This window comes from Nothobranchius furzeri, chromosome 3 (assembly GCF_043380555.1).
Source record: "Nothobranchius furzeri strain GRZ-AD chromosome 3, NfurGRZ-RIMD1, whole genome shotgun sequence".
Lineage (NCBI taxonomy): Eukaryota > Metazoa > Chordata > Actinopteri > Cyprinodontiformes > Nothobranchiidae > Nothobranchius > Nothobranchius furzeri.
In genome coordinates this window covers 18,936,006-18,961,926 of record NC_091743.1, presented here as the reverse complement: position 1 = coordinate 18,961,926, position 25,921 = coordinate 18,936,006, and positions in this window count along the sequence as shown.

The following is a 25,921-nucleotide window of genomic DNA, read 5'->3' as shown; positions in this document are numbered from 1 at the left end:
CCCCGAGGAGCGTCTTGCCACATGTCAACACTGGGTCTGACTGAGCGCCTCCAGTAGAGAGGCCCAAGCAAGACGCGCCCCGAGGAGCGTCTTGCCACATGTTAACAATGGGTCTTACTGAGGGCCTCCAGGAGAGAAGCCCAATCAAGACACGCCCCGAGGAGCTTCTTGCCACATGTCAACACTGGGTCTGACTGAGCGCCTCCAGGAGAGAGGCCCAAGCAAGACGCGCCCCGAAGAGCGTCTTGCCACATGTCAACAATGGGTCTGACTGAGGGCCTCCAGGAGAGAAGCCCAATCAAGACGCGCCCCGAGGAGCGTCTTGCCACATGTCAACACTGGGTCTGACTGAGCGCCTCCAGGAGAGAGGCCCAAGCAAGACGCGCCCGGAGGAGCGTCTTGCCACATGTCAACACTGGGTCTGAAAGAGGGCCTCCAGGAAAGAGGCCCAAGCAAGACGCGCCCCGAGGAGCGTCTTGCCACATGTCACCTCTGGTTCTGACTGAGCGCCTCCAGGAGAGAGGCCCAAGCAAGACGCGCCCCGAGGAGCGTTTTGCCACATGTCAACACTGGGTCTGACTGAGCGCCTCCAGGAGAGAAGCCCAATCAAGAAGCGCCCCGAGGAGCGTCTTGCCACATGTCAACACTGGGTCTGACTGTGCGCCTCCAGGAGAGAGGCCCAAGCAAGACGCACCCCGAGGAGCGTCTTGCCACATGTCAACAATGGGTCTGACTGAGGGCCTCCAAATGAGAAGCCCAATCAAGACGCGCCCCGAGGAGCGTCTTGCCACATGTCAACACTGGGTCTGACTGAGCGCCTCCAGGAGAGAGGCCCAAGCAAGACGCGCCCCGAGGATCGTCTTGCCACATGTCACCTCAGGTTCTGACTGAGCGCCTCCAGGAGAGAGGCCCAGGCAAGATGCGCCCCAAGGAGCGTCTTGCCACATGTCAACAATGGGTCTGACTGAGGGCCTCCAGGAGAGAAGCCCAAGCAAGACGCGCCCCGAGGAGCGTCTTGACACATGTCAACACTGGGTCTGACAGAGGGCCTCCAGGGGAGACGCCCAAGCAAGACACGCCCCGAGGAGTGTCTTGCCACATGTCACCACTGTGTCTGACTGAGCGCCTCCAGGAGAGAGGCCCAAGCAAGACGCGCCCCGAGGAGCGTCAGGCCACATGTCACTACTCAGTCTGACTGAGCGCCTCCAGGAGAGAGGCCCAAGCAAGACGCGCCCCGAGGAGCGTCTTGCCACATGTCACCTCTGGTTCTGACTGAGCGCCTCCAGGAGAGAGGCCCAAGCAAGACGCGCCCCGAGGAGCGTTTTGCCACATGTCAACACTGGGTCTGACTGAGCGCCTCCAGGAGAGAAGCCAAATCAAGACGCGCCCGGAGGAGCGTCTTGCCACATGTCAACACTGGGTCTGACTGAGCGCCTCCAGGAGAGAGGCCCAAGCAAGACGCGCCCCGAGGAGCGTCATGCCACATGTCAACAATGGGTCTGACTGAGGGCCTCCAGGAGAGAAGCCCAATCAAGACACGACCCGAGGAGCTTCTTGCCACATGTCAACACTGGGTCTGACTGAGCGCCTCCAGGAGAGAGGCCCAAGCAAGACGCGCCCCGAGGAGCATCTTGCCACATGTCACTACTCGGTCTGACTGAGCGCCTCCAGGAGAGAGGCCCAAGTAAGACGCACCCCGAGGAGCGTCTTGCCACATGTCAACAATGGGTCTGACTGAGGGCCTCCAGGAGAGAAGCCCAAGCAAGACGCGCCCTGAGGAGCGTCTTGCCACATGTCAGCACTCGGTCTGACTGAGCGCCTCCAGGAGAGTTGCCCAAGCACGACGCGCCCCGAGGAGCGTCTTGCCACATGTCAACAATGGGTCTGACTGAGGGCCTCCAGGAGAGAAGCCCAATCAAGACGCGCCCCGAGGAGCGTCTTGCCACATGTCAACACTGGGTCTGACTGAGCGCCTCCAGGAGAGAGGCCCAAGCAAGACGCGCCCGGAGGAGCGTCTTGCCACATGTCAACACTGGGTCTGACAGAGGGCCTCCAGGAAAGAGGACCAAGCAAGACGCGCCCCGAGGAGCGTCTTGCCACATGTCACCTCTGGTTCTGACTGAGCGCCTCCAGGAGAGAGGCCCAAGCAAGACGCGCCCCGAGGAGCGTTTTGCCACATGTCAACACTGGGTCTGACTGAGCGCCTCCAGGAGAGAAGCCAAATCAAGACGCGCCCCGAGGAGCGTCTTGCCACATGTCAACACTGGGTCTGACTGAGCGCCTCCAGGAGAGAGGCCCAAGCAAGACGCGCCCCGAGGAGCGTCTTGCCACATGTTAACAATGGGTCTTACTGAGGGCCTCCAGGAGAGAAGCCCAATCAAGACACGCCCCGAGGAGCTTCTTGCCACATGTCAACACTGGGTCTGACTGAGCGCCTCCAGGAGAGAGGCCCAAGCAAGACGCGCCCCGAGGAGCGTCTTGCCACATGTCAACAATGGGTCTGACTGAGGGCCTCCAGGAGAGAAGTCCAATCAAGACGCGCCCCGAGGAGCGTCTTGCCACATGTCAACACTGGGTCTGACTGAGCGCCTCCAGGAGAGAGGCCCAAGCAAGACGTGCCCGGAGGAGCGTCTTGCCACATGTCAACACTGGGTCTGACAGAGGGCCTCCAGGAAAGAGGCCCAAGCAAGACGCGCCCCGAGGAGCGTCTTGCCACATGTCACCTTTGGTTCTGACTGAGCGCCTCCAGGAGAGAGGCCCAAGCAAGACGCGCCCCGAGGAGCGTTTTGCCACATGTCAACACTGGGTCTGACTGCGCGCCTCCAGGAGAGAAGCCCAATCAAGAAGCGCCCCGAGGAGCGTCTTGCCACATGTCAACACTGGGTCTGACTGTGCGCCTCCAGGAGAGAGGCCCAAGCAAGAAGCACCCCGAGGAGCGTCTTGCCACATGTCAACAATGGGTCTGACTGAGGGCCTCCAGGTGAGAAGCCCAATCAAGACGCGCCCCGAGGAGCGTCTTGCCACATGTCATCACTGGGTCTGACTGAGGGCCTCCAGGAGAGAGGCCCAAGCAAGACGCGCCCCGAGGATCGTCTTGCCACATGTCACCTCAGGTTCTGACTGAGCGCCTCCAGGAGAGAGGCCCAGGCAAGATGCGCCCCAAGGAGCGTCTTGCCACATGTCAACAATGGGTCTGACTGAGGGCCTCCAGGAGAGAAGCCCAAGCAAGACGCGCCCCGAGGAGCGTCTTGACACATGTAAACACTGGGTCTGACAGAGGGCCTCCAGGAGAGACGCCCAAGCAAGACACGCCCCGAGGAGTGTCTTGCCACATGTCACCACTGTGTCTGACTGAGCGCCTCCAGGAGAGAGGCCCAAGCAAGACGCGCCCCGAGGAGCGTCAGGCCACATGTCACTACTCAGTCTGACTGAGCGCCTCCAGGAGAGAGGCCCAAGCAAGACGCGCCCCGAGGAGCGTCTTGCCACATGTCACCTCTGGTTCTGACTGAGCGCCTCCAGGAGAGAGGCCCAAGCAAGACGCGCCACGAGGAGCGTTTTGCCACATGTCAACACTGGGTCTTACTGAGCGCCTCCAGGAGAGAAGCCAAATCAAGACGCGCCCGGAGGAGCGTCTTGCCACATGTCAACACTGGGTCTGACTGAGCGCCTCCAGGAGAGAGGCCCAAGCAAGACGCGCCCCGAGGAGCGTCATGCCACATGTCAACAATGGGTCTGACTGAGGGCCTCCAGGAGAGAAGCCCAATCAAGACACGCCCCGAGGAGCTTCTTGCCACATGTCAACACTGGGTCTGACTGAGCGCCTCCAGGAGAGAGGCCCAAGCAAGACGCGCCCCGAGGAGCGTCTTGCCACATGTCAACAATGGGTCTGACTGAGGGCCTCCAGGAAAGAGGCCCAAGCAAGACGCGCCCCGAGGAGCGTCTTGCCACATGTCACCTCTGGTTCTGACTGAGCGCCTCCAGGAGAGAGGCCCAAGCAAGACGCGCCCCGAGGAGCGTTTTGCCACATGTCAACACTGGGTCTGACTGAGCGCCTCCAGGAGAGAAGCCCAATCAAGAAGCGCCCCGAGGAGCGTCTTGCCACATGTCAACACTGGGTCTGACTGTGCGCCTCCAGGAGAGAGGCCCAAGCAAGACGCGCCCCGAGGAGCGTCTTGCCACATGTCAACAATGGGTCTGACTGAGGGCCTCCAGGTGAGAAACCCAATCAAGACGCGCCCCGAGGAGCGTCTTGCCACATGTCAACACTGGGTCTGACTGAGCGCCTCCAGGAGAGAGGCCCAAGCAAGACGCGCCCCGAGGAGCGTCTTGCCACATGTCACCTCAGGTTCTGACTGAGCGCCTCCAGGAGAGAGGCCCAAGCAAGATGCGCCCCGAGGAGCGTCTTGACACATGTCAACAATTGGTCTGACTGAGGGCCTCCAGGAGAGAAGCCCAAGCAAGACGCGCCCCAAGGAGCGTATTGACACATGTCAACACTGGGTCTGACAGAGGGCCTCCAGGAGAGACGCCCAAGCAAGACGCGCCCCGAGGAGTGTCTTGCCACATGTCACCACTGTGTCTGACTGAGCGCCTCCAGGAGAGAGGCCCAAGCAAGACGCGCCCCGAGGAGCGTCAGGCCACATGTCACTACTCAGTCTGACTGAGCGCCTCCAGGAGAGAGGCCCAAGCAAGACGCGCCCCGAGGAGCGTCTTGCCACATGTCAACACTGGGTCTGATTGAGGGCCTTCTGGAGAGATGCCCAAGCAAGACGCGCCCCGAGGAGCGTCTTGCCACATGTCAACAATGGGTCTGACTGAGGGCCTCCAGGAGAGAAGCCCAAGCAAGACGCGCCCCGAGGAGCGTCTTGCCACATGTAAACAATGGGTCTTACTGAGGGCCTCCGGGAGAGAAGCCCAAGCAAGACGCGCCCCGAGGAGCTTCTTGCCACATGTCAGCACTCGGTCTGACTGAGCGCCTCCAGGAGAGAGGCCCAAGCAAGACGCGCCCCGAGGAGCGTCTTGCCACGTGTCACCACTGGGTCTGACTGAGCACCTCCAGGAGAGAGGCCCAAGCAAGACGAGCCCCGAGGAGCGTCTTGCCACATGTCAACACTGGGTCTGACTGAGTGCCTCCATGAGAGAAGCCCAAGCAAGAAGCGCCCCGAGGAGCATCTTGCCACATGTCACTACTCGGTCTGACTGAGCGCCTCCAGGAGAGAGGCCCAAGTAAGACGCACCCCGAGGAGCGTCTTGCCACATGTCAACAATGGGTCTGACTGAGGGCCTCCAGGAGAGAAGCCCAAGCAAGACGCGCCCTGAGGAGCGTCTTGCCACATGTCAACAATGGGTCTGACTGAGGGCCTCCAGGAGAGAAGCCCAATCAAGACGCGCCCCGAGGAGCGTCTTGCCACATGTCAACACTGGGTCTGACTGAGCGCCTCCAGGAGAAAGGCCCAAGCAAGACGCGCCCCGAGGACCGTCTTGCAACATGTCACCTCTGGTTCTGACTGAGCGCCTCCAGGAGAGAGGCCCAAGCAAGACACGCCCCGAGGAGCGTTTTGCCACATGTCAACACTGGGTCTGACTGAGCGCCTCCAGGAGAGAGGCCCAAGCAAGACACGCCCCGAGGAGTGTCTTGCCACGTGTCAACACTGGGTCTGATTGAGGGCCTCCAGGAGAGAGGCCCAAGCAAGACGCGCCCCGAGGAGCGTCTTGCCACATGTCAACACTGGGTCTGACAAAGGGCCTCCAGGAGAGAGGCCCAAGCAAGACGCGCCCCGAGGAGTTTCTTGCCACATGTCAACAATGGGTCTGACTGAGTGCCTCCAGGAGAGAAGCCCAAGCAAGACGCGCCCCGAGGAGCGTCTTGCCACATGTCAGCACTCGGTCTGACTGAGCGCCTCCAGGAGAGAGGCCCAAGCAAGACGCGCCCCGAGGAGCGTCTTGACACATGTCAACACTGGGTCTGACAGAGGGCCTCCGGGGGAGAGGTCCAAGCAAGACGCGCCTCGAGGAGTGTCTTGCCACATGTCACCACTGAGTCTGACTAAGCGCCTCCAGGAGAGAGGCCCAAGCAAGACGCGCCTCGAGGAACGTCTTGCCACATGTCACCTCTGGTTCTGACTGAGCGCCTCCAGGAGAGAGGCCCAAGCAAGACGCGCCCCGAGGAGCGTTTTGCCACATGTCAACACTGGGTCTGACTGAGCGCCTCCAGGAGAGAAGCCCAATCAAGACGCGCCCCGAGGAGCGTCTTGCCACATGTCAACACTGGGTCTGACTGAGCGCCTCCAGGAGAGAGGCCCAAGCAAGACGCGCCCCGAGGAGCTTCTTGCCACATGTCAACAATGGGTCTGACTGAGGGCCTCCAGGAGAGAAGCCCAGTCAAGACGCGCCCCGAGGAGCGTCTTGCCACATGTCAACACTGGGTCTGACTGAGCGCCTCCAGGAGAGAGGCCCAAGCAAGACGCGCCCGGAGGAGCGTCTTGCCATATGTCAACACTGGGTCTGACAGAGGGCCTCCAGGAAAGAGGCCCAAGCAAAACGCGCCCCGAGGAGCGTCTTGCCACATGTCACCTCTGGTTCTGACTGAGCGCCTCCAGGAGAGAGGACCAAGCAAGACGCGCCCCGAGGAGCGTTTTGCCACATGTCAACACTGGGTCTGACTGGGCGCCTCCAGGAGAGAAGCCCAATCAAGACGCGCCCCGAGGAGCGTCTTGCCACATGTCAACACTGGGTCTGACTGAGCGCCTCCAGGAGAGAAGCCCAATCAAGACGCGCCCCGAGGAGCGTCTTGCCACATGTCAACAATGGGTCTGACTGAGGGCCTCCAGGAGAGAAGCCCAATCAAGACGCGAACCGAGGAGCGTCTTGCCACATGTCAACACTGGGTCTGACTGAGCGCCTCCAGGAGAGAGGCCCAAGCAAGACGCGCCCCGAGGAGCGTCTTGCCACATGTCACCTCAGGTTCTGACTGAGCGCCTCCAGGAGAGAGGCCCAAGCAAGACGCGCCCCAAGGAGCGTCTTGCCACATGTCAACAATGGGTCTGACTGAGGGCCTCCAGGAGAGAAGCCCAAGCAAGACGCGCCCCGAGGAGCGTCTTGACACATGTCAACACTAGGTCTGACAGAGGGCCTCCAGGAGAGACGCCCAAGCAAGACGCGCCCAGAGGAGTGTCTTGCCACATGTCACCACTGTGTCTGACTGAGCGCCTCCAGGAGAGAGGCCCAAGCAAGACGCGCCCCGAGGAGCGTCAGGCCACATGTCACTACTCAGTCTGACTGAGCGCCTCCAGGAGAGAGGCCCAAGCAAGACGCGCTCCGAGGAGCGTCTTACCACATGTCAACACTTGGTCTGATTGAGGGCCTTCTGGAGAGATGCCCAAGCAAGACGCGCCCCGAAGAGCGTCTTGCCACATGTCAACAATGGGTCTGACTGAGGGCCTCCAGGAGAGAAGCCCAAGCAAGACGCGCCCCGAGGAGCGTCTTGCCACATGTCAACAATGGGTCTTACTGAGGGCCTCCAGGAGAGAAGCCCAAGCAAGACGCGCCCCGAGGAGCTTCTTGCCACATGTCAGCACTGGGTCTGACTGAGCGCCTCCAGGAGAGAGGCCCAAGCAAGACGCGCCCGGAGGAGCGTCTTGCCACATGTCAACACTGGGTCTGACAGAGGGCCTCCAGGAAAGAGGCCCAAGCAAGACGCGCCCCGAGGAGCGTCTTGCCACATGTCACCTCTGGTTCTGACTGAGCGCCTCCAGGAGAGAGGCCCAAGCAAGACGCGCCCCGAGGAGCGTTTTGCCACATGTCAACACTGGGTCTGACTGCGCGCCTCCAGGAGAGAAGCCCAATCAAGAAGCGCCCCGAGGAGCGTCTTGCCACATGTCAACACTGGGTCTGACTGTGCGCCTCCAGGAGAGAGGCCCAAGCAAGACGAACCCCGAGGAGCGTCTTGCCACATGTAAACAATGGGTCTGACTGAGGGCCTCCAGGTGAGAAGCCCAATCAAGACGCGCCCCGAGGAGCGTCTTGCCACATGCCAACACTGGGTCTGACAGAGGGCCTCCAGGAGAGACGCCCAAGCAAGACACGCCCCGAGGAGTGTCTTGCCACATGTCACCACTGTGTCTGACTGAGCGCCTCCAGGAGAGAGGCCCAAGCAAGACGCGCCCCGAGGAGCGTCTTGCCACATGTCACCTCTGGTTCTGACTGAGCGCCTCCAGGAGAGAGGCCCAAGCAAGACGCGCCCCGAGGAGCGTTTTGCCACATGTCAACACTGGGTCTGACTGAGCGCCTCCAGGAGAGAAGCCAAATCAAGACGCGCCGGGAGGAGCGTCTTGCCACATGTCAACACTGGGTCTGACTGAGCGCCTCCAGGAGAGAGGCCCAAGCAAGACGCGCCCCGAGGAGCATCATGCCACATGTCAACAATGGGTCTGACTGAGGGCCTCCAGGAGAGAAGCCCAATCAAGACACGCCCCGAGGAGCTTCTTGCCACATGTCAACACTGGGTCTGACTGAGCGCCTCCAGGAGAGAGGCCCAAGCAAGACGCGCCCCGAGGAGCGTCTTGCCACATGTCAACAATGGGTCTGACTGAGGGCCTCCAGGAGAGAAGCCCAATCAAGACGCGCCCCGAGGAGCGTCTTGCCACATGTCAACACTGGGTCTGACTGAGCGCCTCCAGGAGAGAGGCCCAAGCAAGACGCGCCCGGAGGAGCGTCTTGCCACATGTCAACACTGGGTCTGACAGAGGGCCTCCAGGAAAGAGGCCCAAGCAAGACGCGCCCCGAGGAGCGTCTTGCCACATGTCACCTCTGGTTCTGACTGAGCGCCTCCAGGAGAGAGGCCCAAGCAAGACGCGCCCCGAGGAGCGTTTTGCCACATGTCAACACTGGGTCTGACTGAGCGCCTCCAGGAGAGAAGCCCAATCAAGAAGCGCCCCGAGGAGCGTCTTGCCACATGTCAACACTGGGTCTGACTGTGCGCCTCCAGGAGAGAGGCCCAAGCAAGACGCGCCCCGAGGAGCGTCTTGCCACATGTCAACAATGGGTCTGACTGAGCGCCTCCAGGAGAGAGGCCCAAGCAAGACGCGCCCCGAGGAGCGTCTTGCCACATGTCACCTCAGGTTCTGACTGAGCGCCTCCAGGAGAGAGGCCCAAGCAAGATGCGCCCCGAGGAGCGTCTTGACACATGTCAACAATGGGTCTGACTGAGGGCCTCCAGGAGAGAAGCCCAAGCAAGACGCGCCCCGAGGAGCGTATTGACACATGTCAACACTGGGTCTGACAGAGGGCCTCCAGGAGAGACGCCCAAGCAAGACGCGCCCCGAGGAGTGTCTTGCCACATGTCACCACTGTGTCTGACTGAGCGCCTCCAGGAGAGAGGCCCAAGCAAGACGCGCCCCGAGGAGCGTCAGGCCACATGTCACTACTCAGTCTGACTGAGCGCCTCCAGGAGAGAGGCCCAAGCAAGACGCGCCCCGAGGAGCGTCTTGCCACATGTCAACACTGAGTCTGATTGAGGGCCTTCTGGAGAGATGCCCAAGCAAGACGCGCCCCGAGGAGCGTCTTGCCACATGTCAACAATGGGTCTGACTGAGGGCCTCCAGGAGAGAAGCCCAAGCAAGACGCGCCCCGAGGAGCGTCTTGCCACATGTCAACAATGGGTCTTACTGAGGGCCTCCAGGAGAGAAGCCCAAGCAAGACGCGCCCCGAGGAGCTTCTTGCCACATGTCAGCACTCGGTCTGACTGAGCGCCTCCAGGAGAGAGGCCCAAGCAAGACGCGCCCCGAGGAGCGTCTTGCCACGTGTCACCACTGGGTCTGACTGAGCACCTCCAGGAGAGAGGCCCAAGCAAGACGAGCCCCGAGGAGCGTCTTGCCACATGTCAACACTGGGTATGACTGAGTGCCTCCATGAGAGAAGCCCAAGCAAGAAGCGCCCCGAGGAGCATCTTGCCACATGTCACTACTCGGTCTGACTGAGCGCCTCCAGGAGAGAGGCCCAAGTAAGACGCACCCCGAGGAGCGTCTTGCCACATGTCAACAATGGGTCTGACTGAGGGCCTCCAGGAGTGAAGCCCAAGCAAGACGCGCCCTGAGGAGCGTCTTGCCACATGTCAGCACTCGGTCTGACTGAGCGCCTCCAGGAGAGTTGCCCAAGCACGACGCGCCCCGAGGAGCGTCTTGCCACATGTCAACAATGGGTCTGACTGAGGGCCTCCAGGAGAGAAGCCCAATCAAGACGCGCCCCGAGGAGCGTCTTGCCACATGTCAACACTGGGTCTGACTGAGCGCCTCCAGGAGAAAGGCCCAAGCAAGACGCGCCCCGAGGACCGTCTTGCCACATGTCACCTCTGGTTCTGACTGAGCGCCTCCAGGAGAGAGGCCCAAGCAAGACACGCCCCGAGGAGCGTTTTGCCACATGTCAACACTGGGTCTGACTGAGCGCCTCCAGGAGAGAGGCCCAAGCAAGACACGCCCCGAGGAGTGTCTTGCCACGTGTCAACACTGGGTCTGATTGAGGGCCTCCAGGAGAGAGGCCCAAGCAAGATGCGCCCCGAGGAGCGTCTTGCCACATGTCAACACTGGGTCTGACAAAGGGCCTCCAGGAGAGAGGCCCAAGCAAGATGCGCCCCGAGGAGTGTCTTGCCACATGTCAACAATGGGTCTGACTGAGTGCCTCCAGGAGAGAAGCCCAAGCAAGACGCGCCCCGAGGAGCGTCTTGCCACATGTCAGCACTCGGTCTGACTGAGCGCCTCCAGGAGAGAGGCCCAAGCAAGACGCGCCCCGAGGAGCGTCTTGACACATGTCAACACTGGGTCTGACAGAGGGCCTCCGGGGGAGAGGTCCAAGCAAGACGCGCCTCGAGGAGTGTCTTGCCACATGTCACCACTGGGTCTGACTGAGCGCCTCCAGGAGAGAGGCCCAAGCAAGACGCGCCCCGAGGAACGTCTTGCCACATGTCACCTCTGGTTCTGACTGAGCGCCTCCAGGAGAGAGGCCCAAGCAAGACGCGCCCCGAGGAGCGTTTTGCCACATGTCAACACTGGGTCTGACTGAGCACCTCCAGGAGAGAAGCCCAATCAAGACGCGCCCCGAGGAGCGTCTTGCCACATGTCAACACTGGGTCTGACTGAGCGCCTCCAGGAGAGAGGCCCAAGCAAGACGCGCCCCGAGGAGCGTCTTGCCACATGTCAACAATGGGTCTGACTGAGGGCCTCCAGGAGAGAAGCCCAGTCAAGACGCGCCCCGAGGAGCGTCTTGCCACATGTCAACACTGGGTCTGACTGAGCGCCTCCAGGAGAGAGGCCCAAGCAAGACGCGCCCGGAGGAGCGTCTTGCCATATGTCAACACTGGGTCTGACAGAGGGCCTCCAGGAAAGAGGCCCAAGCAAAACGCGCCCCGAGGAGCGTCTTGCCACATGTCACCTCTGGTTCTGACTGAGCGCCTCCAGGAGAGAGGACCAAGCAAGACGCGCCCCGAGGAGCGTTTTGCCACATGTCAACACTGGGTCTGACTGAGCGCCTCCAGGAGAGAAGCCCAATCAAGACGCGCCCCGAGGAGCGTCTTGCCACATGTCAACACTGGGTCTGACTGAGCGCCTCCAGGAGAGAAGCCCAATCAAGACGCGCCCCGAGGAGCGTCTTGCCACATGTCAACAATGGGTCTGACTGAGGGCCTCCAGGAGAGAAGCCCAATCAAGACGCGCCCCGAGGAGCGTCTTGCCACATGTCAACACTGGGTCTGACTGAGCGCCTCCAGGAGAGAGGCCCAAGCAAGACGCGCCCCGAGGAGCGTCTTGCCACATGTCACCTCAGGTTCTGACTGAGCGCCTCCAGGAGAGAGGCCCAAGCAAGACGCGCCCCAAGGAGCGTCTTGCCACATGTCAACAATGGGTCTGACTGAGGGCCTCCAGGAGAGAAGCCCAAGCAAGACGCGCCCCGAGGAGCGTCTTGACACATGTCAACACTAGGTCTGACAGAGGGCCTCCAGGAGAGACGCCCAAGCAAGACGCACCCAGAGGAGTGTCTTGCCACATGTCAACAATGGGTCTGACTGAGGGCCTCCAGGAGAGAAGCCCAAGCAAGACGCGCCCCGAGGAGCGTCTTGCCACATGTCAACAATGAGTCTTACTGAGGGCCTCCAGGAGAGAAGCCCAAGCAAGACGCGCCCCGAGGAGCTTCTTGCCACATGTCAGCACTCGGTCTGAATGAGTGCCTCCAGGAGAGAGGCCCAAGCAAGACGCGCCCCGAGGAGCGTCTTGCCACGTGTCACCACTGGGTCTGACTGAGCGCCTCCAGGAGAGAGACCCAAGCAAGACGAGCCCCGAGGAGCGTCTTGCCACATGTCAACACTGGGTCTGATTGAGTGCCTCCATGAGAGAAGCCCAAGCAAGACGCGCCCCGAGGAGCGTCTTGCCACATGTCAGCACTCGGTCTGACTGAGCGCCTCCAGGAGAGAGGCCCAACCAAGACGCGCCCCGAGGAGCGTCTTGACACATGTCAACACTGGGTCTGACAGAGGGCCTCCGGGGGAGAGGCCCAAGCAAGACGCGCCCCGAGGAGTGTCTTGCCACATGTCACCACTGGGTCTGACTGAGCGCCTCCAGGAGAGAGGCCAAAGCAAGACGCGCCCCGAGGAGCGTCTTGCCACATGTCACCTCTGGTTCTGACTGAGCGCCTCCAGGAGAGAGGCCCAAGCAAGACGCGCCCCGAGGAGCGTTTTGCCACATGTCAACACTGGGTCTGACTGAGCGCCTCCAGGAGAGAAGCCCAATCAAGACGCGCCCCGAGGAGCGTCTTGCCACATGTCAACAATGGGTCTGACTGAGGGCCTCCAGGAGAGAAGCCCAATCAAGACGCGCCCCGAGGAGTGTCTTTCCACATGTCAACACTGGGTCTGACTGAGCGCCTCCAGGAGAGAGGCCCAAGCAAGACGCGCCCCGAGGAGCGTCTTGCCACATGTCAACACTTGGTCTGATTGAGGGCCTTCTGGAGAGATGCCCAAGCAAGACGCGCCCCGAGGAGCGTCTTGCCACATGTCAACAATGGGTCTGACTGAGGGCCTCCAGGAGAGAAGCCCAAGCAAGACGCGCCCCGAGGAGCGTCTTGCCACATTTCAACAATGGGTCTTACTGAGGGCCTCCAGGAGAGAAGCCCAATCAAGACGCGCCCCGAGGAGTGTCTTGCCACATGTCAACACTGGGTCTGACTGAGCGCCTCCAGGAGAGAGGCCCAAGCAAGACGCGCCCCGAGGAGCGTCTTGCCACATGTCAACACTTGGTCTGATTGAGGGCCTTCTGGAGAGATGCCCAAGCAAGACGCGCCCCGAAGAGCGTCTTGCCACATGTCAACAATGGGTCTGACTGAGGGCCTCCAGGAGAGAAGCCCAAGCAAGACGCGCCCCGAGGAGCGTCTTGCCACATGTCAACAATGGGTCTTACTGAGGGCCTCCAGGAGAGAAGCCCAAGCAAGACGCGCCCCGAGGAGCTTCTTGCCACATGTCAGCACTCGGTCTGAATGAGTGCCTCCAGGAGAGAGGCCCAAGCAAGACGCGCCCCGAGGAGCGTCTTGCCACGTGTCACCACTGGGTCTGACTGAGCGCCTCCAGGAGAGAGACCCAAGCAAGACGAGCCCCGAGGAGCGTCTTGCCACATGTCAACACTGGGTCTGACTGAGTGCCTCCATGAGAGAAGCCCAAGCAAGACGCGCCCCGAGGAGCGTCTTGCCACATGTCAGCACTCGGTCTGACTGAGCGCCTCCAGGAGAGAGGCCCAACCAAGACGCGCCCCGAGGAGCGTCTTGACACATGTCAACACTGGGTCTGACAGAGGGCCTCCGGGGGAGAGGCCCAAGCAAGACGCGCCCCGAGGAGTGTCTTGCCACATGTCACCACTGGGTCTGACTGAGCGCCTCCAGGAGAGAGGCCAAAGCAAGACGCGCCCCGAGGAGCGTCTTGCCACATGTCACCTCTGGTTCTGACTGAGCGCCTCCAGGAGAGAGGCCCAAGCAAGACGCGCCCCGAGGAGCGTCTTGCCACATGTCAACAATGGGTCTGACTGAGGGCCTCCAGGAGAGAAGCCCAATCAAGACGCGCCCCGAGGAGTGTCTTTCCACATGTCAACACTGGGTCTGACTGAGCGCCTCCAGGAGAGAGGCCCAAGCAAGACGCGCCCCGAGGAGCGTCTTGCCACATGTCAACACTTGGTCTGATTGAGGGCCTTCTGGAGAGATGCCCAAGCAAGACGCGCCCCGAGGAGCGTCTTGCCACATGTCAACAATGGGTCTGACTGAGGGCCTCCAGGAGAGAAGCCCAAGCAAGACGCGCCCCGAGGAGCGTCTTGCCACATTTCAACAATGGGTCTTACTGAGGGCCTCCAGGAGAGAAGCCCAATCAAGACGCGCCCCGAGGAGTGTCTTGCCACATGTCAACACTGGGTCTGACTGAGCGCCTCCAGGAGAGAGGCCCAAGCAAGACGCGCCCCGAGGAGCGTCTTGCCACATGTCAACACTTGGTCTGATTGAGGGCCTTCTGGAGAGATGCCCAAGCAAGACGCGCCCCGAGGAGCGTCTTGCCACATGTCAACAATGGGTCTGACTGAGGGCCTCCAGGAGAGAAGCCCAAGCAAGACGCGCCCCGAGGAGCGTCTTGCCACATTTCAACAATGGGTCTTACTGAGGGCCTCCAGGAGAGGCGCCCAAGCAAGACGCGCCCCGAGGAGCTTCTTGCCACATGTCAGCACTCGGTCTGACTGAGCGCCTCCAGGAGTGAGGCCCAAGCAAGACGAGCCCCGAGGAGCGTCTTGCCTCATGTCAACACTGGGTCTGACTGAGTGCCTCCATGAGAGAAGCCCAAGCAAGACGCGCCCCGAGGAGCGTCTTGCCACATGTCAGCACTCGGTCTGACTGAGCGCCTCCAGGAGAAAGGCCCAAGCAAGACGCGCCCCGAGGAGCGTCTTGACAGATGTCAACACTGGGTCTGACTGAGCGCCTCCAGGAGAGAGGCCCAAGCAAGACGCGCCCCGAGGAGCGTCTTGCCACATGTCACATATGGTTCTGACTGAGCGCCTCCAGGAGAGAGGCCCAAGCAAGACACGCCCCGAGGAGCGTTTTGCCACATGTCAACACTGGGTCTGACTGAGCGCCTCCAGGAGAGAGGCCCAAGCAAGACACGCCCCGAGGAGTGTCTTGCCACGTGTCAACACTGGGTCTGATTGAGGGCCTCCAGGAGAGAGGCCCAAGCAAGATGCGCCCCGAGGAGCGTCTTGCCACATGTCAACACTGGGTCTGACAAAGGGCCTCCAGGAGAGAGGCCAAAGCAAGACGCGCCCCGAGGAGTGTCTTGCCACATGTCAACAATGGGTCTGACTGAGTGCCTCCAGGAGAGAAGCCCAAGCAAGACGCGCCCCGAGGAGCGTCTTGCCACATGTCAGCACTCGGTCTGACTGAGCGCCTCCAGGAGAGAGGCCCAAGCAAGACGCGCCCCGAGGAGCGTCTTGACACATGTCAACACTGGGTCTGACAGAGGGCCTCCGGGGGAGAGGTCCAAGCAAGACGCGCCTCGAGGAGTGTCTTGCCACATGTCACCACTGGGTCTGACTGAGCGCCTCCAGGAGAGAGGCCCAAGCAAGACGCGCCCCGAGGAACGTCTTGCCACATGTTACCTCTGGTTCTGACTGAGCGCCTCCAGGAGAGAGGCCCAAGCAAGACGCGCCCCGAGGAGCGTTTTGCCACATGTCAACACTGGGTCTGACTGAGCGCCTCCAGGAGAGATGCCCAATCAAGACGCACCCCGAGGAGCGTCTTGCCACATGTCAACACTGGGTCTGACTGAGCGCCTCCAGGAGAGAGGCCCAAGCAAGACGCGCCCCGAGGAGCGTCTTGCCACATGTCAACAATGGGTCTGACTGAGGGCCTCCAGGAGAGAAGCCCAGTCAAGACGCGCCCCGAGGAGCGTCTTGCCACATGTCAACACTGGGTCTGACTGAGCGCCTCCAGGAGAGAGGCCCAAGCAAGACGCGCCCGGAGGAGCGTCTTGCCATATGTCAACACTGGGTCTGACAGAGGGCCTCCAGGAAAGAGGCCCAAGCAAAACGTGCCCCGAGGAGCGTCTTGCCACATGTCACCTCTGGTTCTGACTGAGCGCCTCCAGGAGAGAGGACCAAGCAAGACGCGCCCCGAGGAGCGTTTTGCCACATGTCAACACTGGGTCTGACTGAGCGCCTCCAGGAGAGAAGCCCAATCAAGACGCGCCCCGAGGAGCGTCTTGCCACATGTCAACACTGGGTCTGACTGAGCGCCTCCAGGAGAGAAGCCCAATCAAGACGCGCCCCGAGGAGCGTCTTGCCACATGTCAACAATGGGTCTGACTGAGGGCCTCCAGGAGAGAAGCCCAATCAAGACGCGCCCCGAGGAGCGTCTTGCCACATGTCAACACTGGGTCTGACTGAGCGCCTCCAGGAGAGAGGCCCAAGCAAGACGCGCCCCGAGGAGCGTCTTGCCACATGTCACCTCAGGTTCTGACTGAGCGCCTCCAGGAGAGAGGCCCAAGCAAGACGCGCCCCAAGGAGCGTCTTGCCACATGTCAACAATGGGTCTGACTGAGGGCCTCCAGGAGAGAAGCCCAAGCAAGACGCGCCCCGAGGAGCGTCTTGACACATGTCAACACTAGGTCTGACAGAGGGCCTCCAGGAGAGACGCCCAAGCAAGACGCACCCAGAGGAGTGTCTTGCCACATGTCAACAATGGGTCTGACTGAGGGCCTCCAGGAGAGAAGCCCAAGCAAGACGCGCCCCGAGGAGCGTCTTGCCACATGTCAACAATGAGTCTTACTGAGGGCCTCCAGGAGAGAAGCCCAAGCAAGACGCGCCCCTAGGAGCTTCTTGCCACATGTCAGCACTCGGTCTGAATGAGTGCCTCCAGGAGAGAGGCCCAAGCAAGACGCGCCCCGAGGAGCGTCTTGCCACGTGTCACCACTGGGTCTGACTGAGCGCCTCCAGGAGAGAGACCCAAGCAAGACGAGCCCCGAGGAGCGTCTTGCCACATGTCAACACTGGGTCTGACTGAGTGCCTCCATGAGAGAAGCCCAAGCAAGACGCGCCCCGAGGAGCGTCTTGCCACATGTCAGCACTCGGTCTGACTGAGCGCCTCCAGGAGAGAGGCCCAACCAAGACGCGCCCCGAGGAGCGTCTTGACACATGTCAACACTGGGTCTGACAGAGGGCCTCCGGGGGAGAGGCCCAAGCAAGACGCGCCCCGAGGAGTGTCTTGCCACATGTCACCACTGGGTCTGACTGAGCGCCTCCAGGAGAGAGGCCAAAGCAAGACGCGCCCCGAGGAGCGTCTTGCCACATGTCACCTCTGGTTCTGACTGAGCGCCTCCAGGAGAGAGGCCCAAGCAAGACGCGCCCCGAGGAGCGTTTTGCCACATGTCAACACTGGGTCTGACTGAGCGCCTCCAGGAGAGAAGCCCAATCAAGACGCGCCCCGAGGAGCGTCTTGCCACATGTCAACAATGGGTCTGACTGAGGGCCTCCAGGAGAGAAGCCCAATCAAGACGCGCCCCGAGGAGTGTCTTTCCACATGTCAACACTGGGTCTGACTGAGCGCCTCCAGGAGAGAGGCCCAAGCAAGACGCGCCCCGAGGAGCGTCTTGCCACATGTCAACACTTGGTCTGATTGAGGGCCTTCTGGAGAGATGCCCAAGCAAGACGCGCCCCGAGGAGCGTCTTGCCACATGTCAACAATGGGTCTGACTGAGGGCCTCCAGGAGAGAAGCCCAATCAAGACGCGCCCCGAGGAGTGTCTTGCCACATGTCAACACTGGGTCTGACTGAGCGCCTCCAGGAGAGAGGCCCAAGCAAGACGCGCCCCGAGGAGCGTCTTGCCACATGTCAACACTTGGTCTGATTGAGGGCCTTCTGGAGAGATGCCCAAGCAAGACGCGCCCCGAAGAGCGTCTTGCCACATGTCAACAATGGGTCTGACTGAGGGCCTCCAGGAGAGAAGCCCAAGCAAGACGCGCCCCGAGGAGCGTCTTGCCACATGTCAACAATGGGTCTTACTGAGGGCCTCCAGGAGAGAAGCCCAAGCAAGACGCGCCCCGAGGAGCTTCTTGCCACATGTCAGCACTCGGTCTGAATGAGTGCCTCCAGGAGAGAGGCCCAAGCAAGACGCGCCCCGAGGAGCGTCTTGACACATGTCAACACTGGGTCTGACAGAGGGCCTCCGGGGGAGAGGCCCAAGCAAGACGCGCCCCGAGGAGTGTCTTGCCACATGTCACCACTGGGTCTGACTGAGCGCCTCCAGGAGAGAAGCCCAATCAAGACGCGCCCCGAGGAGTGTCTTTCCACATGTCAACACTGGGTCTGACTGAGCGCCTCCAGGAGAGAGGCCCAAGCAAGACGCGCCCCGAGGAGCGTCTTGCCACATGTCAACACTTGGTCTGATTGAGGGCCTTCTGGAGAGATGCCCAAGCAAGACGCGCCCCGAGGAGCTTCTTGCCACATGTCAGCACTCGGTCTGACTGAGCGCCTCCAGGAGAGAGGCCCAAGCAAGACGAGCCCCGAGGAGCGTCTTGCCACATGTCAACACTGGGTCTGACTGAGTGCCTCCATGAGAGAAGCCCAAGCAAGACGCGCCCCGAGGAGCGTCTTGCCACATGTCAGCACTCGGTCTGACTGAGCGCCTCCAGGAGAAAGGCCCAAGCAAGACGCGCCCCGAGGAGCGTCTTGACAGATGTCAACACTGGGTCTGACAGAGGGCCTCAGGGGGAGAGGCCCAAGCAAGACGCGCCCCTAGGAGTGTCTTGCCACATGTCACCACTGGGTCTGACTGAGCGCCTCCAGGAGAGAGGCCCAAGCAAGACGCGCCCCGAGGAGCGTCTTGCCACATGTCACATATGGTTCTGACTGAGCGCCTCCAGGAGAGAAGCCCAATCAAGACGCGCCCCGAGGAGCGTCTTGCCACATGTCAACACTGGGTCTGACTGAGCGCCTCCAGGAGAGAGGCCCAAGCAAGACGCGCCCCGAGGAGCGTCTTGCCACATGTCAACAATGGGTCTGACTGAGGGCCTCCAGGAGAGAAGCCCAATCAAGACGCGCCCCGAGGAGTGTCTTGCCACATGTCAACACTGGGTCTGACTGAGCGCCTCCAGGAGAGAGGCCCAAGCAAGACGCGCCCCGAGGAGCGTCTTGCCACATGTCAACACTTGGTCTGATTGAGGGCCTTCTGGAGAGATGCCCAAGCAAGACGCGCCCCGAGGAGCGTCTTGCCACATGTCAACAATGGGTCTGACTGAGGGCCTCCAGGAGAGAGGCCCAAGCAAGACGCGCCCCGAGGAGCGTCTTGCCACATTTCAACAATGGGTCTTACTGAGGGCCTCCAGGAGAGAAGCCCAAGCAAGACGCGCCCCGAGGAGCTTCTTGCCACATGTCAGCACTTGGTCTGACTGAGGGCCTCCAGGAGAGAGGCCCAAGCAAGACGAGCCCCGAGGAGCGTCTTGCCACATGTCAACACTGGGTCTGACTGAGTGCCTCCAGGAGAGAAGCCCAAGCAAGACGCGCCCCGAGGAGCGTCTTGCCACATGTCAGCACTCGGTCTGACTGAGCGCCTCCAGGAGAAAGGCCCAAGCAAGACGCGCCCCGAGGAGCGTCTTGACACATGTCAACACTGGGTCTGACAGAGGGCCTCCGGGGGAGAGGCCCAAGCAAGACGCGCCCCTAGGAGTGTCTTGCCACATGTCACCACTGGGTCTGACTGAGCGCCTCCAGGAGAGAGGCCCAAGCAAGACGCGCCCCGAGGAGCGTCTTGCCACATGTCACATCTGGTTCTGACTGAGCGCCTCCAGGAGAGAGGCCCAAGCAAGACGCACCCCGAGGAGCGTCTTGCCACATGTCAACACTGGGTCTGACTGAGCGCCTCCAGGAGAGAGGCCCAAGCAAGAGGCGCCCCGAGGAGCGTCTTGCCACATGTCAACAATGGGTCTGACTGAGGGCCTCCAGGAGAGAAGCCCAGTCAAGACGCGCCCCGAGGAGCGTCTTGCCACATGTCAACACTGGGTCTGACTGAGCGCCTCCAGGAGAGAGGCCCAAGCAAGACGCGCCCGGAGGAGCGTCTTGCCATATGTCAACACTGGGTCTGACAGAGGGCCTCCAGGAAAGAGGCCCAAGCAAAACGCGCCCCGAGGAGCGTCTTGCCACATGTCACCTCTGGTTCTGACTGAGCGCCTCCAGGAGAGAGGACCAAGCAAGACACGCCCCGAGGAGCGTTTTGCCACATGTCAACACTTGGTCTGATTGAGGGCCTTCTGGAGAGATGCCCAAGCAAGACGCGCCCCGAGGAGCGTCTTGCCACATGTCAACAATGGGTCTGACTGAGGGCCTCCTGGAGAGAAGCCCAAGCAAGACGCGCCCCGAGGAGCGTCTTGCCACATTTCAACAATGGGTCTTACTGAGGGCCTCCAGGAGAGAAGCCCAAGCAAGACGCGCCCCGAGGAGCTTCTTGCCACATGTCAGCACTCGGTCTGACTGAGCGCCTCCAGGAGAGAGGCCCAAGCAAGACGAGCCCCGAGGAGCGTCTTGCCACATGTCAACACTGGGTCTGACTGAGTGCCTCCATGAGAGAAGCCCAAGCAAGACGCGCCCCGAGGAGCGTCTTGCCACATGTCAGCACTCGGTCTGACTGAGCGCCTCCAGGAGAAATGCCCAAGCAAGACGCTCCCCGAGGAGCGTCTTGACAGATGTCAACACTGGGTCTGACAGAGGGCCTCCGGGGGAGAGGCCCAAGCAAGACGCGCCCCTAGGAGTGTCTTGCCACATGTCACCACTGGGTCTGACTGAGCGCCTCCAGGAGAGAGGCCCAAGCAAGACGCGCCCCGAGGAGCGTCTTGCCACATGTCACATCTGGTTCTGACTGAGCGCCTCCAGGAGAGAAGCCCAATCAAGACGCGCCCCGAGGAGCGTCTTGCCACATGTCAACACTGGGTCTGACTGAGCGCCTCCAGGAGAGAGGCCCAAGCAAGACGCGCCCCGAGGAGCGTCTTGCCACATGTCAACAATGGGTCTGACTGAGGGCCTCCAGGAGAGAAGCCCAATCAAGACGCGCCCCGAGGAGTGTCTTGCCACATGTCAACACTGGGTCTGACTGAGCGCCTCCAGGAGAGCCCCGAGGAGCGTCTTGCCACATGTCAACACTTGGTCTGATTGAGGGCCTTCTGGAGAGATGCCCAAGCAAGACGCGCCCCGAGGAGCGTCTTGCCACATGTCAACAATGGGTCTGACTGAGGGCCTCCAGGAGAGAAGCCCAAGCAAGACGCGCCCCGAGGAGCGTCTTGCCACATTTCAACAATGGGTCTTACTGAGGGCCTCCAGGAGAGAAGCCCAATCAAGACGCGCCCCGAGGAGTGTCTTGCCACATGTCAACACTGGGTCTGACTGAGCGCCTCCAGGAGAGAGGACCAAGCAAGACGCGCCCCGAGGAGCGTCTTGCCACATGTCAACACTTGGTCTGATTGAGGGCCTTCTGGAGAGATGCCCAAGCAAGACGCGCCCCGAGGAGCGTCTTGCCACATGTCAACAATGGGTCTGACTGAGGGCCTCCAGGAGAGAGGCCCAAGCAAGACGCGCCCCGAGGAGCGTCTTGCCACATTTCAACAATGGGTCTTACTGAGGGCCTCCAGGAGAGAAGCCCAAGCAAGACGCGCCCCGAGGAGCTTCTTGCCACATGTCAGCACTCGGTCTGACTGAGCGCCTCCAGGAGAGAGGCCCAAGCAAGACGAGCCCCGAGGAGCGTCTTGCCACATGTCAACACTGGGTCTGACTGAGTGCCTCCATGAGAGAAGCCCAAGCAAGACGCGCCCCGAGGAGCGTCTTGCCACATGTCAGCACTCGGTATGACTGAGCGCCTCCAGGAGAAAGGCCCAAGCAAGACGCGCCCCGAGGAGCGTCTTGACACATGTCAACACTGGGTCTGACAGAGGGCCTCCGGGGGAGAGGCCCAAGCAAGACGCGCCCCTAGGAGTGTCTTGCCACATGTCACCACTGGGTCTGACTGAGCGCCTCCAGGAGAGAGGCCCAAGCAAGACGCGCCCCGAGGAGCGTCTTGCCACATGTCACATCTGGTTCTGACTGAGCGCCTCCAGGAGAGAGGCCCAAGCAAGACGCACCCCGAGGAGCGTCTTGCCACATGTCAACACTGGGTCTGACTGAGCGCCTCCAGGAGAGAGGCCCAAGCAAGACGCGCCCCGAGGAGCGTCTTGCCACATGTCAACAATGGGTCTGACTGAGGGCCTCCAGGAGAGAAGCCCAATCAAGACGCGCCCCGAGGAGTGTCTTGCCACATGTCAAAACTGGGTCTGACTGAGCGCCTCCAGGAGAGAGGCCCAATCAAGACGCGCCCCGAGGAGCGTCTTGCCTCATGTCAACACTGGGTCTGACTGAGCGCCTCCAGGAGAGAGGCCCAAGCAAGACGCGCCCGGAGGAGCGTCTTGCCATATGTCACATCTGGTTCTGACTGAGCGCCTCCAGGAGAGAGGCCCAAGCAAGACGCGCCCCGAGGAGCGTCTTGCCACATGTCAACAATGGGTCTGACTGAGGGCCTCCAGGAGAGAAGCCCAATCAAGACGCGCCCCGAGGAGCGTCTTGCCACATGTAAACACTGGGTCTGACTGAGCGCCTCCAGGAGAGAGGCCCAAGCAAGACGCGCCCCGAGGAGCGTCTTGCCACACGTCACCTCAGGTTCTGACTGAGCGCCTCCAGGAGAGAGGCCCTAAGCAAGACGCGCCCCAAGGAGCGTCTTGCCACATGTCAACAATGGGTCTGACTGAGGGCCTCCAGGAGAGAAGCCCAGTCAAGACGCGCCCCGAGGAGCGTCTTGCCACATGTCAACACTGGGTCTGACTGAGCGCCTCCAGGAGAGAGGCCCAAGCAAGACGCGCCCGGAGGAGCGTCTTGCCATATGTCAACACTGGGTCTGACAGAGGGCCTCCAGGAAAGAGGCCCAAGCAAAACGCGCCCCGAGGAGCGTCTTGCCACATGTCACCTCTGGTTCTGACTGAGCGCCTCCAGGAGAGAGGACCAAGCAAGACACGCCCCGAGGAGCGTTTTGCCACATGTCAACACTTGGTCTGATTGAGGGCCTTCTGGAGAGATGCCCAAGCAAGACGCGCCCCGAGGAGCGTCTTGCCACATGTCAACAATGGGTCTTACTGAGGGCCTCCTGGAGAGAAGCCCAAGCAAGACGCGCCCCGAGGAGCGTCTTGCCACATTTCAACAATGGGTCTTACTGAGGGCCTCCAGGAGAGAAGCCCAAGCAAGACGCGCCCCGAGGAGCTTCTTGCCACATGTCAGCACTCGGTCTGACTGAGCGCCTCCAGGAGAGAGGCCCAAGCAAGACGAGCCCCGAGGAGCGTCTTGCCACATGTCAACACTGGGTCTGACTGAGTGCCTCCATGAGAGAAGCCCAAGCAAGACGCGCCCCGAGGAGCGTCTTGCCACATGTCAGCACTCGGTCTGACTGAGCGCCTCCAGGAGAAATGCCCAAGCAAGACGCTCCCCGAGGAGCGTCTTGACAGATGTCAACACTGGGTCTGACAGAGGGCCTCCGGGGGAGAGGCCCAAGCAAGACGCGCCCCTAGGAGTGTCTTGCCACATGTCACCACTGGGTCTGACTGAGCGCCTCCAGGAGAGAGGCCCAAGCAAGACGCGCCCCGAGGAGCGTCTTGCCACATGTCACATCTGGTTCTGACTGAGCGCCTCCAGGAGAGAAGCCCAATCAAGACGCGCCCCGAGGAGCGTCTTGCCACATGTCAACACTGGGTCTGACTGAGCGCCTCCAGGAGAGAGGCCCAAGCAAGACGCGCCCCGAGGAGCGTCTTGCCACATGTCAACAATGGGTCTGACTGAGGGCCTCCAGGAGAGAAGCCCAATCAAGACGCGCCCCGAGGAGTGTCTTGCCACATGTCAACACTGGGTCTGACTGAGCGCCTCCAGGAGAGCCCCGAGGAGTGTCTTGCCACATGTCAACACTTGGTCTGATTGAGGGCCTTCTGGAGAGATGCCCAAGCAAGACGCGCCCCGAGGAGCGTCTTGCCACATGTCAACAATGGGTCTGACTGAGGGCCTCCAGGAGAGAAGCCCAAGCAAGACGCGCCCCGAGGAGCGTCTTGCCACATTTCAACAATGGGTCTTACTGAGGGCCTCCAGGAGAGAAGCCCAATCAAGACGCGCCCCGAGGAGTGTCTTGCCACATGTCAACACTGGGTCTGACTGAGCGCCTCCAGGAGAGAGGACCAAGCAAGACGCGCCCCGAGGAGCGTCTTGCCACATGTCAACACTTGGTCTGATTGAGGGCCTTCTGGAGAGATGCCCAAGCAAGACACGCCCCGAGGAGCGTCTTGCCACATGTCAACAATGGGTCTGACTGAGGGCCTCCAGGAGAGAGGCCCAAGCAAGACGCGCCCCGAGGAGCGTCTTGCCACATTTCAACAATGGGTCTTACTGAGGGCCTCCAGGAGAGAAGCCCAAGCAAGACGCGCCCCGAGGAGCTTCTTGCCACATGTCAGCACTCGGTCTGACTGAGCGCCTCCAGGAGAGAGGCCCAAGCAAGACGAGCCCCGAGGAGCGTCTTGCCACATGTCAACACTGGGTCTGACTGAGTGCCTCCATGAGAGAAGCCCAAGCAAGACGCGCCCCGAGGAGCGTCTTGCCACATGTCAGCACTCGGTATGACTGAGCGCCTCCAGGAGAAAGGCCCAAGCAAGACGCGCCCCGAGGAGCGTCTTGACACATGTCAACACTGGGTCTGACAGAGGGCCTCCGGGGGAGAGGCCCAAGCAAGACGCGCCCCTAGGAGTGTCTTGCCACATGTCACCACTGGGTCTGACTGAGCGCCTCCAGGAGAGAGGCCCAAGCAAGACGCGCCCCGAGGAGCGTCTTGCCACATGTCACATCTGGTTCTGACTGAGCGCCTCCAGGAGAGAGGCCCAAGCAAGACGCACCCCGAGGAGCGTCTTGCCACATGTCAACACTGGGTCTGACTGAGCGCCTCCAGGAGAGAGGCCCAAGCAAGACGCGCCCCGAGGAGCGTCTTGCCACATGTCAACAATGGGTCTGACTGAGGGCCTCCAGGAGAGAAGCCCAATCAAGACGCGCCCCGAGGAGTGTCTTGCCACATGTCAAAACTGGGTCTGACTGAGCGCCTCCAGGAGAGAGGCCCAATCAAGACGCGCCCCGAGGAGCGTCTTGCCTCATGTCAACACTGGGTCTGACTGAGCGCCTCCAGGAGAGAGGCCCAAGCAAGACGCGCCCGGAGGAGCGTCTTGCCATATGTCACATCTGGTTCTGACTGAGCGCCTCCAGGAGAGAGGCCCAAGCAAGACGCGCCCCGAGGAGCGTCTTGCCACATGTCAACAATGGGTCTGACTGAGGGCCTCCAGGAGAGAAGCCCAATCAAGACGCGCCCCGAGGAGCGTCTTGCCACATGTAAACACTGGGTCTGACTGAGCGCCTCCAGGAGAGAGGCCCAAGCAAGACGCGCCCCGAGGAGCGTCTTGCCACACGTCACCTCAGGTTCTGACTGAGCGCCTCCAGGAGAGAGGCCCTAAGCAAGACGCGCCCCAAGGAGCGTCTTGCCACATGTCAACAATGGGTCTGACTGAGGGCCTCCAGGAGAGAAGCCCAAGCAAGACGCGCCCCGAGGAGCGTCTTGACACATTTCAACACTGGGTCTGACAGAGGGCCTCCAGGAGAGACGCCCAAGCAAGACGCGCCCCGAGGAGTTTCTTGCCACATGTCACCACTGTGTCTGACTGAGCGCCTCCAGGAGAGAGGCCCAAGCAAGACGCGCCCCGAGGAGCGTCAGGCCACATGTCACTACTCAGTCTGACTGAGCGCCTCCAGGAGAGAGGCCCAAGCAAGACGCGCCCCGA